We start from the raw sequence: 12257 nt of genomic DNA on the forward strand, positions 1-12257 counted from the left end.
AATGTAAACAGAAGGTCCTCAGTTTAAATTCCGCTCCTATGGTGACAACGAAACCTGATTTTTTTTTTTTTCTCAATGCAATTTCGAAGTCTTTAACCTACACTAACGTAATAGTAAAATCATGATTCTGTCAGTATTTGTGACAAGAAACACTCTTCTTGGACATAAATATCAAACAATCAAAGGAAAAACATTAAGTAGGACAGTAATCAAAGTGTTGACTAACTGTCTTGAAGCAACAGAAATGGAGCACACTAGTTGTTATTAACAGAGGCACTGTCGACTGGTTCTCCTCTCATCATGTCAGGTATGAGAGGTTGAGCTACAGCCACACCCTGGCACAATATTTCTCATACAAATGACGATTATAGAGGAACGCATAGAAGCTGCGAGAGACAAGGCAGACTGTTTGAAAATAATTAACACGGACGAACGCGACTTAAAGCCCCAGTGTGTAGCTCACGACCGCCATCTATCGGTCAAACAAGATAATGCAATGATTTTAAGCACACGAACTACGGCGTCCCAGAGAGACCCTACTTCAACAGCCTACCACCAATTTCACCGGAACAGAACGCAAACAACTTCTGGTATTCCCTCGAGTGATGACGTAAGTGAATTGCATTTGTTAGACATACTGTACAGATCCCTAATAATTGTGATTTAGTCATTTAATTTCAGAATTAATATTTTTGTCGGCATTGTTTGGAAATACTGTACGTCAGCTAATGATAATGGCTATCTATGTTCATATTTGTTAGTGCAACTAAACCATGCAACAGAGAACACACAGTTATGTTATGTTTTATAGACATGTGGACCATCTCAAAGGGGGCGAGAGAGACGACGAGGAAGAGAAAGGAGGAAGAGAACGCGGTGTCTCGTAACGTACAATTATGTCATCATGGAAAAATAATTCCATTCGAGCATGCATGTGAATGGCTCAAAACATACCTTTGCTTGGAATATGTGGTATTTAGATTACATCGTTTGCTGATATGTTTAGTATATCGTACAAAAATAATGGTGTTAACTGAACTACACACCTGCAACTCAGACTCGTAATTCCCCCCGTGTCTTTGTTGCTACTAACCACTCAGAAAAGTGCTGCTTACAAAAACATTTGAAACCCTTTACTCAGATATCGATTTGTCACCATGTTGAACAATTTTACCTAATAAATATCACTAAGCAACTTAATTAGTTTTGATTGAAGATACAACAGCTTCCTTGTACTTCGATGTGCAGGAATTTACATGGCTTTCACAAATAGTCTTGCTCATATAATAATGTACTTCATTGGCTCAGTGACTTTCAGTTCATTGTTTGGTACCTCATCTGACCTACAATTGTTACCTTCTTGCAGAGACTCGTACAGGAAATGACCATGGAGGAACATGAAGATATCCAAGTCCAGCTGATAGACTGACACCAAGAAATACTTTTTGACACATCAGCACCACCATGATTTCCTGTACCTGGATCCCACATCAGCACCACCATGATTTCCTGTACCTGGATCCCAGACTGCAGCACCTTGGTCGACTTGTAGCAAATAAGTGACACTTTCCCAGATCCTCGAGGACAATACAAAGATTTTTTACCTGGCATATAATTAGTCCATGTCTGACACTTGTTGTTGTAGTTTGTATAACTTGTATATTGTTGTGTGTTAATTTGTACATTTTGAATAACTAAAAAATACTATTTCCTTTGGCGTCAACATGCAGTGTTCATTCGACACCTAACCTAACACTATTTTACATGACCAGAAATGTAAAACATCAAAAGCCTGGAGAATTATTATAAATGCTTGCAATGACAAGGAATTCTTCATTGGCCAATGAATGTAAGGTACAGTACATGAAAATGAATGAATAAAATAAAGTAAAATAAAAGTCTACATGAAATGAACATATTAACTAAAAAAAAAAAAAAATGCTGTTAGAATATAATGAGCTACATGAATTGCAGTTGTTCCAGAATTTTACCAATACGCTGTGCATTTCAAAATATGGAAAATAGACATACAGGTTTGGGCCAAAAGTAGTGTTACAGAGCAGGTATGTGTTGTACACAGCTAAAATATCTGATTAACTCAATACCATGATGTTTTTTTGTTTTTTTTGTGTGTGTGTGCTGACATTGCCCCCCATTAACATTGCAACATTCCTCAAACTCTCCCGAACACAGTATGATCTGTAACACTACTTTTCGCCTACTCTATGATGTTATTGGGGCAAAATTAAGGAAGGCTTGTCCATTGATTGTGTGAACAGACTGCAGTAAAAATGAAGTCACTTCAATGTTTGCTGGTTTTATTAAGTTTGACATGCTCCTTGACTGCACAAGTACATGTTATGGAGTGAGGGCATGTTCCCACCAACGATGATATCATATTCTTCAAAGGCTTGCTGAGGAAAGTGAGGGAGGAGTCACTCCATGGCTTCAGACACCTGGTCAGCAGGTCCTGTGTAAAACAAGTGGTGCTTGTACATGTGACCATTCCGTATTGCTTCACACAAAAAGTTCATGTAGTGTGCAATGTATGTAAATGACATACCAAGACGTCGGCTGACTTCAGTTTGTTGCAGCTCAGATATGGTAGGTGGAGATACTGGTGGTACAACACCGAAGCCTTCTGGGGTCCTCCATTCAAGTGTCCTCATTCGGGGCATTCCAATATGGCTGCTGACTCTCCCCTTGATATTTTTTTTTCTTGCAGGTCGGTGATGTATTTAAACGGTGCATGAATGCTTGTATACATCAGAATATGGTTCTGGAACCCCTCAAGTTTGGCTGTTGATCTAGTGTGACACAAACAAAAACACAATTATAAAATAAAATAGAATAATTGATGATACTACTATATGTCACCAACTTTCCAACAAAGCCCCCAAAATAGAGGTAAGATCTTTAGTTTTTGGGCCCAAAACATTGTATTAGCTAGATAAAAGTAACTTGACTGCATACTGCATAGAATATGCAAAGGCTGCTTGCTTGTCGAATTTCCGTGGAAAACGTGGCAGCCTGTAAATTCTTGTGCACCCAATTACACAATGGACCAGTACACACTTGAGTGAGAGAGTTCAGACTCTAGCAGTGCTTACGGTACAGCCAGCATTTAAGTCCAGAAAGTTATTCCCTGCCGAAAATTAATTTCGAGAACCCTATTTTCACCAACCACAACGAAAATAATTTTCAACTCCTCCACTAATACAGTATGCTTTAGATTCTCTATTGAAGTTATGGGCAAATATACCTCCGAAATCACAGTTACATTACATTACACAATAACTTGCGCATTTACTCTAAATATAACGTGCCAGCGGGAATCTTTTTTTTTTTTCAAAGCAAGTAGCTACATAACGAAATCGTTCGAGTGGTGCGGAGTTGCTAATCAACAGATACAGTGATCGTAAAACAAAGGTACGAACATCGTATTAATTAGTACGGAGTATACTTTTTATCTCGCTCTCAAAACGTAAACACAAATGTACTCTTACTTACCGGTCAAGTAGAAAGCAGTCGAAGGCACCGGCACGTCCCAAACCGAGTCTGTTCCTCATTTCTCTCCATCTGGCAAATGCGGCTACAATATAAACTCTTGTTTTGTCGCGCTGAAATAAAATAAATTCCCAAAGTAAGTGTGATGCTTGATAATGCTCTCTTCGGGGACCGGAAACTCTTCTTCTTCGTGGACATGCGGTCGCCATACAAACCGGAAGTGCGTTCCAAAAACGCGTTAAGAAATGGAGCGCTGAAATTTGTCTTTGACGGCACCCGTAGCAGAAAGATGGCGGCGAAACATGGCAGACACTAGCAGGCGAGGCGCGGACATGTAAGATAATTTGCGATTTCTAGACTAACCGTTATATTTTAAAAAAGTACGTTTATGCGATACAACATATGTTTTTACATACTACTAACACAAACAATTGGTTTTTTTTTCCGAATGATTTATTATTTCACCACTAGATGCCACTGTATAATACTGAGTGTACCTTTAAGTGAACCATTGAAAAAAAAAAAAATCACAGTTGCCAACTCGTGCATACAACATACTTAACTGTATGATTATTGAATGAACTGCAAAAACATTGTCAAGGAAAAAGCGGATACCCACAAAGAAAAGAAACTGAGCAAGAAGATGTGCAGCCACTATTGGTGGCAGTTATGTTTAAGCGGCGGCACCCACCCAACTCGGGGATTGAACATGCGTCACAACCACGTCTCTGGTTAAAGCGTGCAGTCGCCAACAATCGCTTCATTTGATGCGTCAGGAAATAAGGTTTTACTAACAAAAAAGGTGACCTGCTTTATTTCTTTAAAATCTATATATAATTTTTTATGTATAACAATAACATGCACACAAAAAAAATAACACTCCTGGTTGGGCACAGCTGGTCTAGAATATACGAGTTTCACTTTCTGAATTGAATGAATGAAATAGGCTTAACAAACGAAGAGGCTCCAATAGAGATGTTACCTATTTGGGGCGCAACATCAATTGGGGAGCACTAATGAGGAAATACAATATCTCGAGTAGCTGTTGTGCTTTATTTGTTTATTTATCTAAGTCAGGGGTGTCCAAACTTTTTCATTTGAGGGCCACATACAGAAAATCAGAAGGACGCAAGGGCCACATATTGTTATGAAGAGAAATTGTGTTTAGTAATAAAAATTGTACAATTTGTGCTTTTGCATATGTAGAAAAATGCTACAGTATATAAACCAATTTATTTGTAATATGGCAGTAGGGTTATTATAGTTTTGGAATTTTTCAATTTAGTTTTTATTTAGTTTGGAGTTTGTTTGTTTTTTAATTTAGTTAGTTTTAATTAGTTTTCAGGGTAGTTCTGTTATTTTTTTTAGTTTTAGTTCTTTAATAAATTCTTAGCTTTAGTTTAGTTAGTTTCAGTATTAGTTTTAGTTTTTTTTAATGTGCATTACTTGTGTGCAATATTTTCTATTTTGTTTGTTGTATTTTAGTTAGTTTTGTAAACATAAAATGTTGTTTCAGTTAGTTTTATTTAAAAAAAAAAACATCTTCGTTTTTATTTTATTTTGTTAACAAAATTGTTTTTAGTTTTTTTCGTTAGTTTTAGTTAACTAAAATAAACTTGTATAGCACCTGTGTTTTTCAACACCCTCCCTTCCTAATTTGACCATCTCCAAACATTTTTGTTTTTATTTTATTTGAACTGAGTCAAATGCCTGTGATTGGCTGGCAACCAGTCCAGGGTGTCCCCCGCCTACTGCCCAGAGCCAGCTGAGATAGGCGCCAGCACCCCCGGCGACCCTTGTGAGGAATAAGCGGTCAAAAAAATGGATGGATGGATGGATGAGTCAAATGCCATTTTTAGCATATGTCTCGGGCCACTAAAAAGTGGACGGCGGGCCGCAAATGGCCCCCGGGCCGTAGTTTGGACACCCCTGATCTAAGCCCTCGTTGTCGTGTTTTAAGTTGCGCGTGTTTAGCCTGCAGTTAATTCTGGACCAGAGTGAACGTCCATTAAGTGTAATCTTGTTTTTCAGTCCAGCCATTAAACCGCAACTTGAGAGAATTGGCCCCCGATGAAGACATCATCCATCATCCTCGTGATGCTCTGCCAGAACACTCTGAGTATAAATATGGAGGCTTTTCAAGTTGTACCTGTTTTTGGAAAAACAAAAAAACGCAGTCGTCAACAAACAAGCACGATATTTCTGCAAATCAAACGAGTAAAAATAAACTCTCGCACCTATTCATCAAGCACCAACAATCATTCTGTCAGCAGAAGCGTCGCCGTCTTTTATCTAGCGTCATTATTTCACATCACCGTAGCAGCCGAGCTTGTCCATGTTTGCGCACGTGCTTTTCTCCTCACCATCTCATCGCCTCCACATGTATGCAAAACCCCCAAAACGAGGCACGGAGGGTTTTTTGGGGGCTTAATGAAGCAGTGCTTCATGTTAGTTGATCCCCGCTAGAACACTTATCTCGACATCAACAGCGCTGCGCAACGGCTTTAATCGGATTGCCGGCTCCTTTAAAAGGCTTTTTGCTGCACGCGGGCTCCTCTGCCGGCTGCCGGGCTCCGGGGGGCTCGACGAGGCCCGACCGCCGGGCTGCAGCGGCTGATCAAGTCCAGACTCTCTGGTGTCCGTGTCAGCTGATGCAAGCATTGAGTAAGACAATACTAATGAGAGATTCGCAATGAGGGGATTCAATTAGAGCTCGCACACCGAGACACATGATGCACAAGCTGGGCCCGACACCCACACGGTCTCCGTGCTGGAAAGTCGCTATTATTGCGAGTGTGAAATCAAACACACACACACAGATTTGGACTCAGACTGACTTTTCTTTTTTCTAGTACTCACTCGACACCTACGCATCAATAGTTGGACACACACATACACACACACAGAGGAATTCATCTATCAGCGGTTCACTGTGCCCTAAAGCAAGTGAGATGTGCAGCAGACATTGATCAAACCGACTTCTTACATGAAGACGTTCAAATCTTGGATTTCAAAACCCCTTTTTACTGCCAGAAAGCCTCCAACCAACACTGCCGCAGAAGAGGAAGCGAACGCACAAACACGTACACGCCGACTCGGACTCGCCACGCATGCTCATTATTTCGCAGCGTTGCGAGCCTCCCCGCGAAGACGAGCGCCGAATCACAAGATAACACGAGCCGCCTCTTACGCAACGGAAGACAGCCAAGAGAATTTTTAGTGCACACTCCCACATAAATAGCATTTGTGACATGTGTGCATTGCGCAGATGAATAATTTAATAGAAATTAGCACAGGTTCTGTACGTCACGTGGCACTGGAGGAAATGTAATGATTTTGTAGTGCATCTTATGGATTCTCTCACTCGTGAGTACATCCATCACATTTTTGTAAATATTTCATGATATATTTTCACGGGACAACACTGAAGAAACGACACTTTGCTACTGGTCAGTGTACAGCTTGTATAACAGACAGTGTTAACTTATTGTGCTCTAATAATAATAATAATGTATACACCACTGGCAACAAAAGTGAGTACACCCCTTCACCACCGTGATGATGTCACCACGGAAGACAATTCTAGTGGTAACCCGTGAAGCTCAGGTGAACTACAGAAAACACATTGATGGCCACACAAAATATTGACACTTAAGGGCGTACTCACTTTTGTTGCAAGTGGTTTACAACATTAACAGCTATTTTGATCATTAATTCATAATTTAGGAAGTTGAAACCTTCAAATTAACGCTCAAATGTAAATATTCTCTGCAGATGAATTAGTTTTTGTTCAATCAAAAAAAGATATTTTGCCCATTTTTTTGACATGATACGGACAAAACGGACATTTTAAACAATAAACAAACAAAACCAGTAAATCATAATCAATTGTGCATGTTTGGCACTCACGATTTGAAGTAATGTCCTGTTTCTGAACAAAGGCATGGGAATTTTTAAGTTTTAAATTTGACTCAATTAATCAATTAATCGAAAATATTCCTAACATAGGGCAGCAGTGGTTGAGTGGTTAGCATGTCCGCCTCCCAGTACTGATGACTCCGGTTCGAGTCCAGGCGCCGGCCTTCCTGGGTGGAGTTTGCATGTTCTCCCCGTGCCCGCGTGGGTCTTCTCCGGGTACTCCGGTCTCCTCCCACATTCCAAAGACATGCATGGGAGGTTAATTGGGCGCTCCGAATTGTCCCTAGGTGTGCTTGTGAGTGTGGATGGTTGTTCGTCTCTGTGTGCTCTGCGATTGGCTGGCAACCAATCCAGGGTGTACCCCGCCTACTGCCCAGAGCCAGCTGAGATAGGCTCCAGCACCCCCCGGAACCCTTGTGAGGAATAAGCGATCAAGAAAATGAATGGATGGAAGGATAAATAATATATAAAATAATATTAGTTGCAGCCATACAGAGAATATTTTTAAAAATGTGAGGGGTGTATTCCTATTCACAAAAACTTTATTGGTAGCAGTACCTAATCATTTTCAATTACGCTTGTCCTAATTTGGGAGGTGGGTGATTTGGAGCCTATTCCACCTGAGGATGAGTGTACACCTTGGACTGTTTACCGGCCAATCACAAGGCGGACACACATTTAGTCTTACCGGAGAAATATACAAACGCCACACATGAAGAGCAGAGGCAAGATTCAAACCCAAACCTTTTCCAAAATCACACTATACACTACAAGTTGCTGATAGTTAATTGGCTCCTGGTTTGTTGTGTTAATCCTCAGTGTAATGCAGTCAGACACCCACGAATTGTCACTGCGTTTTATTTGTGTGCAGACTTTAACCACAGACACCGTTTCAATTCATGAATTCTTCAAACCTCCTTTATTGGATGATGAAATATAATCACGTGGGCGATGGTTAAGGAGATTCAAATTCAACCATCAGTTTGCCCTTTGAGAGTGAAAATCTCCCACCTCGTATTTGAGATGAAGCCGAAGTAGAAAAAAAAATAGAAACCTCCTCCGAGAGGTCTAAAAGCCTCCGCAAAAGTCAAGGAAACACCTCATCCCTTTACACAGCTGCTAAGGAGTTATTTGCCTTTTCTCATACTGTTTTGCATATTTAGCCTCCCCTCCTTCCCACATTCATGTTAATGCTCTCCCACACAAACAGATCGGTGTGAACAGGGCAATTCTATTCTTCATCTCTCTCTCTCTCTTGCTCTATCTCCCGCTGGCTCTAATTTCTCACCTTTTCTAATGACATCACACTCCAGTCCATAAACTGATTTGTCCAGGTGCACAAAGGCTTTTCTTTCTGACTTTCCGCGTTTCAAGAGTGCTGGATCAGCTGAAATAGGATCCATCCTTTAGATCCCGCTGTACTGTCCGCACATAGCGAAGTAGCCGGATCTCGATCCGACAGCGAGGACATGTGGGGCTTCCATGCCGTCTCTGGGGACCGTCGCAGCCAGCGGACGATAGCCGCAAAAAGACTGGTGGGTTTAGTCTGGTGTTGTTGTTGGGGTCTTTACCGAGCTGTTGGCGATTTAGGGACATGTTCTGTACCAATTGATTGCGAGATAGCTGTATAAACATAACATTCTGATATTTTTCAACAGGAACCATATTTGGTTGCATTTGGAGTGAAGAGTATTTAAGTGTGAAGATGTTTCCCTTTCAACCACAACTTGATTGCCATTATTAGTAAGGCCTTTTTATTTTATTACTAAATTCTTACATTTTGTTCTTATTATTAACACATTCACTGCCAGCCCAGCAAAAATGCATTATTTGAAGTCTTTTTCCGTCAATGGCAGTCAATGAGTTAAGATGAGATGTAACCAAAATTGACGGATTTTTAAGCAAAATTTGCCTTAAAAAAAGAAAAAAAGGATGCTGCAATATAATCACAAAATATATTGGCACATTGTGTTTAACACATTCACTGCCAGCCCAGCAAAAATGCATTATTTGACGTCTTTTTCCGTCAATGGCAGTCAATGAGTTAAACGTATAATAAATCACTGAATAATAATTTGAATGCCCATGCAAAACAGCCACCCTAGCTTCGCAGCTAAAGTAAAAAACAACAAAGAATGGTCGACCTGAAGCTCTCATCGGACATCAATAAATTTACCAGGCCTTTAATCTGGAGATCCAGATTACTTTTATCTTAGTGTCGAGATCTATGGCCTTTCTTGGCTTTGTTTCAGGCCTTGGCATCAACACAGGTCATTTGTCTTGTCGCTGGACATACGGTACTGTAGCTGAGCAGCTTTGTGAAATATTGTTCGCGAGCCAAACAAGCCCGAATTGGTGTCCTAAAATAACAAATACCTGTATGTGGCACAGTGATGACCCTGGGAACGAGCACCAAGAGGGTTTTGTGCAGTATTGAGTGTGCAATAAACAAACTAGGGATGCACTCATACTGATCCTATTATCAGTGCCAATAGTGTACCTCTGTACAGCATCATTACTCAAAAGTTTGTTCTCAGGTTCTATACATAATGAAACCACGTCACCAGAATGACAAACATCTTCCACATGCACAATTTGGTGAGTGACTTTTTTGATGAATAGTGTTCATATTTTGTTCGATGTTTTACCATGTAATAGTTCTTAACAACTTTTGATTATTGTGATGAGCCCTGATTGTGATGATCCTTGTCAAGTGAAACATTACATGTTCGAACTCGCTGTGTAACTGCAACAAACAAATCCATAAACCTTCGGCAACTGTGATGCTTATCAAACCTTTGGCCTACATTAAAATCTGTATTTGATATATCGAATACAATAGTTGAGGTCTTGCGCTTTAGAGTCTGAGCAAAATGTCCTTGTCTGGTGCTAGAGCATCCAAACTATCAGAATAGCTGCTTTTGTTGCAAATTTTTGCACAGTGCATGTATCCCGGTAAGTGAGTTCAAGCCATAGTTATATATATATATATATATATATATATATATATATATATATATGTATATATATATATATATATATGTATATATATATATATATATATATATATATATATATATATATATATATACATATATATATATATATATATATATATATATATATATATATATATATATTTGTACAAATAAGCTTGTCTTAACTGTTGAAACACTGATCAGGTTTTGCAAAAAGGCATAGAACTGTTCACCTACATACTGTGATAACATTTCCAACGGTTAGGTTCATCTTTTCAAATTGTAATATGGCAGTATTTTTTTCCTCCAACAAAGAAAGCTGAGGTAGTGTGGGTGTATTTTGGCATTTTTAACCAATATACTGTTATTACCCTGTAATGAGATTGGAATGTTAGTGTTTATATATGATGTACCAAAAAAAAACTATTCAAAATAAGGTAATATTATATATACAGTACTAATAGAATTGTAACAGGTTTGTATAATGCTATGAAATATTCCTACCGTTCCATACCATTGAAACACCTTCCATAACGTCCTTTTATCCCTCCAGGCTCTTTAGATAGGTCACCAGTTCTGCTTTACTGGTCAAGGCCGAGAACAGACAGTTCTTGTGGACCAATACCAGAGAGGTCACAGGCAAGGTCCCTGTGGCCTTTTCCTACCTCAACATCGCCCATTATTATCTTTCAAGAGCAGTGAATCATTATTCTTGGCGTATTGTTGAGACATTTATCTGTTGTCTGAAATCATTGCGTGTGCATTAAATCTAGCTCAAGGACATTTTGTCCATACCAACCCCAAAGATGCTTGGATCCTGTCTCTTCAAGTGACCACATTTGTTCTCATTACACACGGCACACGGTTAATAAAAGTAAACAAACATTTGAATCATATTTAATGTGGAAACAAAGTCTTCTTATGTGTAGATAGGGCAAACTGCTGTCCTCACTGCTCCGGCAGGCTCCTCCCAAAGTGATAATCAGTTGCAGGAGCCATTGTGTAAAAAAAGAAGAACACACTATTACTTTGTGCGAGGCATTAAGGGCCATTTTCTCCCATGTGCTTAAAAGGAAAAGGACCAACAGCTGCACACTTTCCTGGCTACGTGGATTTTCCCGTCCACCAAAACCGTCTTTTATGTATCTTCATGCCGAATACGCACTCAGGGTGGAGCAGACCTAAGATGTGGGCATTCCCTTTTAAATCTGGACTTGCGCACATTTACACATTCATTTGACTGAAGCACTTTTCCTCTTACTCACTCAGAAGCTGTGAGAGTCAAACATTGCAGTTGAAGTTCGGAGTTACAATACAAATTGTAGTGTTGTTCCGATACCGTTTTTTGGCTCCCAATACCGTTACCGATACCCAGCTTTGCAGTATCGGCCGATACCGATACCATACCGATACTTGAGGTTTTTTTCCCTCAACATGAAAAAGCTGTCCTGCCATTGGTTCAGAGCATTCGAGGGCCAATAGGATATCTTAGATCAGCATGCAGTGAACATGTCACATATCAGTGAATATTGTGCACGAGCAAGACACAAGATGCTGCATCCAAAATCCTATATTAGCGTTGGAATTAATGGTATTGGCATGTTAATTGTGAGTAGTCACCGATACCGATACTACTGTTTTTATGCAGTATCGGCACCTCTGCCGATACCAGTATCGGTATCGGAACAACACTAACAAATTGCATCGCCACAATTTGAAAGTGCCTTCCAGAAAGCTATCAAATGGACAGCATGAAGCAAGACAGAAAAAGAAGAAGAATTTTTTTTAATTTCATTGAGCTGGTCAAAGTGGCTGTGAGTGATCAGTCGTCATATTTTTTGCAAACTCAATTGT

At 39.7% G+C, this 12257-nt stretch overlaps 2 long non-coding RNA genes across 3 annotated transcripts; one reads left to right on the top strand and one right to left on the bottom strand.

The window, feature by feature from the left end:
• Positions 1-444: 444 nt before the first annotated feature.
• On the top strand, positions 445-2306 carry LOC144020371 (uncharacterized). The gene is made up of 3 exons (XR_013283864.1): positions 445-610; positions 812-883; positions 1367-2306. It is a non-coding gene; the product is annotated as an uncharacterized LOC144020371 (long non-coding RNA).
• On the bottom strand, positions 2298-3809 carry LOC144020403 (uncharacterized). 2 transcript variants are annotated; one of them, XR_013283877.1, is made up of 3 exons: positions 3511-3809; positions 2564-2807; positions 2298-2470 (listed from the first exon to the last, which is right to left on the bottom strand). It is a non-coding gene; the product is annotated as an uncharacterized LOC144020403 (long non-coding RNA). The 2 variants fall into 2 exon arrangements; XR_013283872.1 differs by having other exon boundaries at positions 2298-2807.
• Between the last annotated feature and the right edge of the window lie 8448 nt (positions 3810-12257).

Source organism: Festucalex cinctus, chromosome 1 (assembly GCF_051991245.1).
Source record: "Festucalex cinctus isolate MCC-2025b chromosome 1, RoL_Fcin_1.0, whole genome shotgun sequence".
Taxonomy (NCBI): Eukaryota; Metazoa; Chordata; class Actinopteri; order Syngnathiformes; family Syngnathidae; genus Festucalex; species Festucalex cinctus.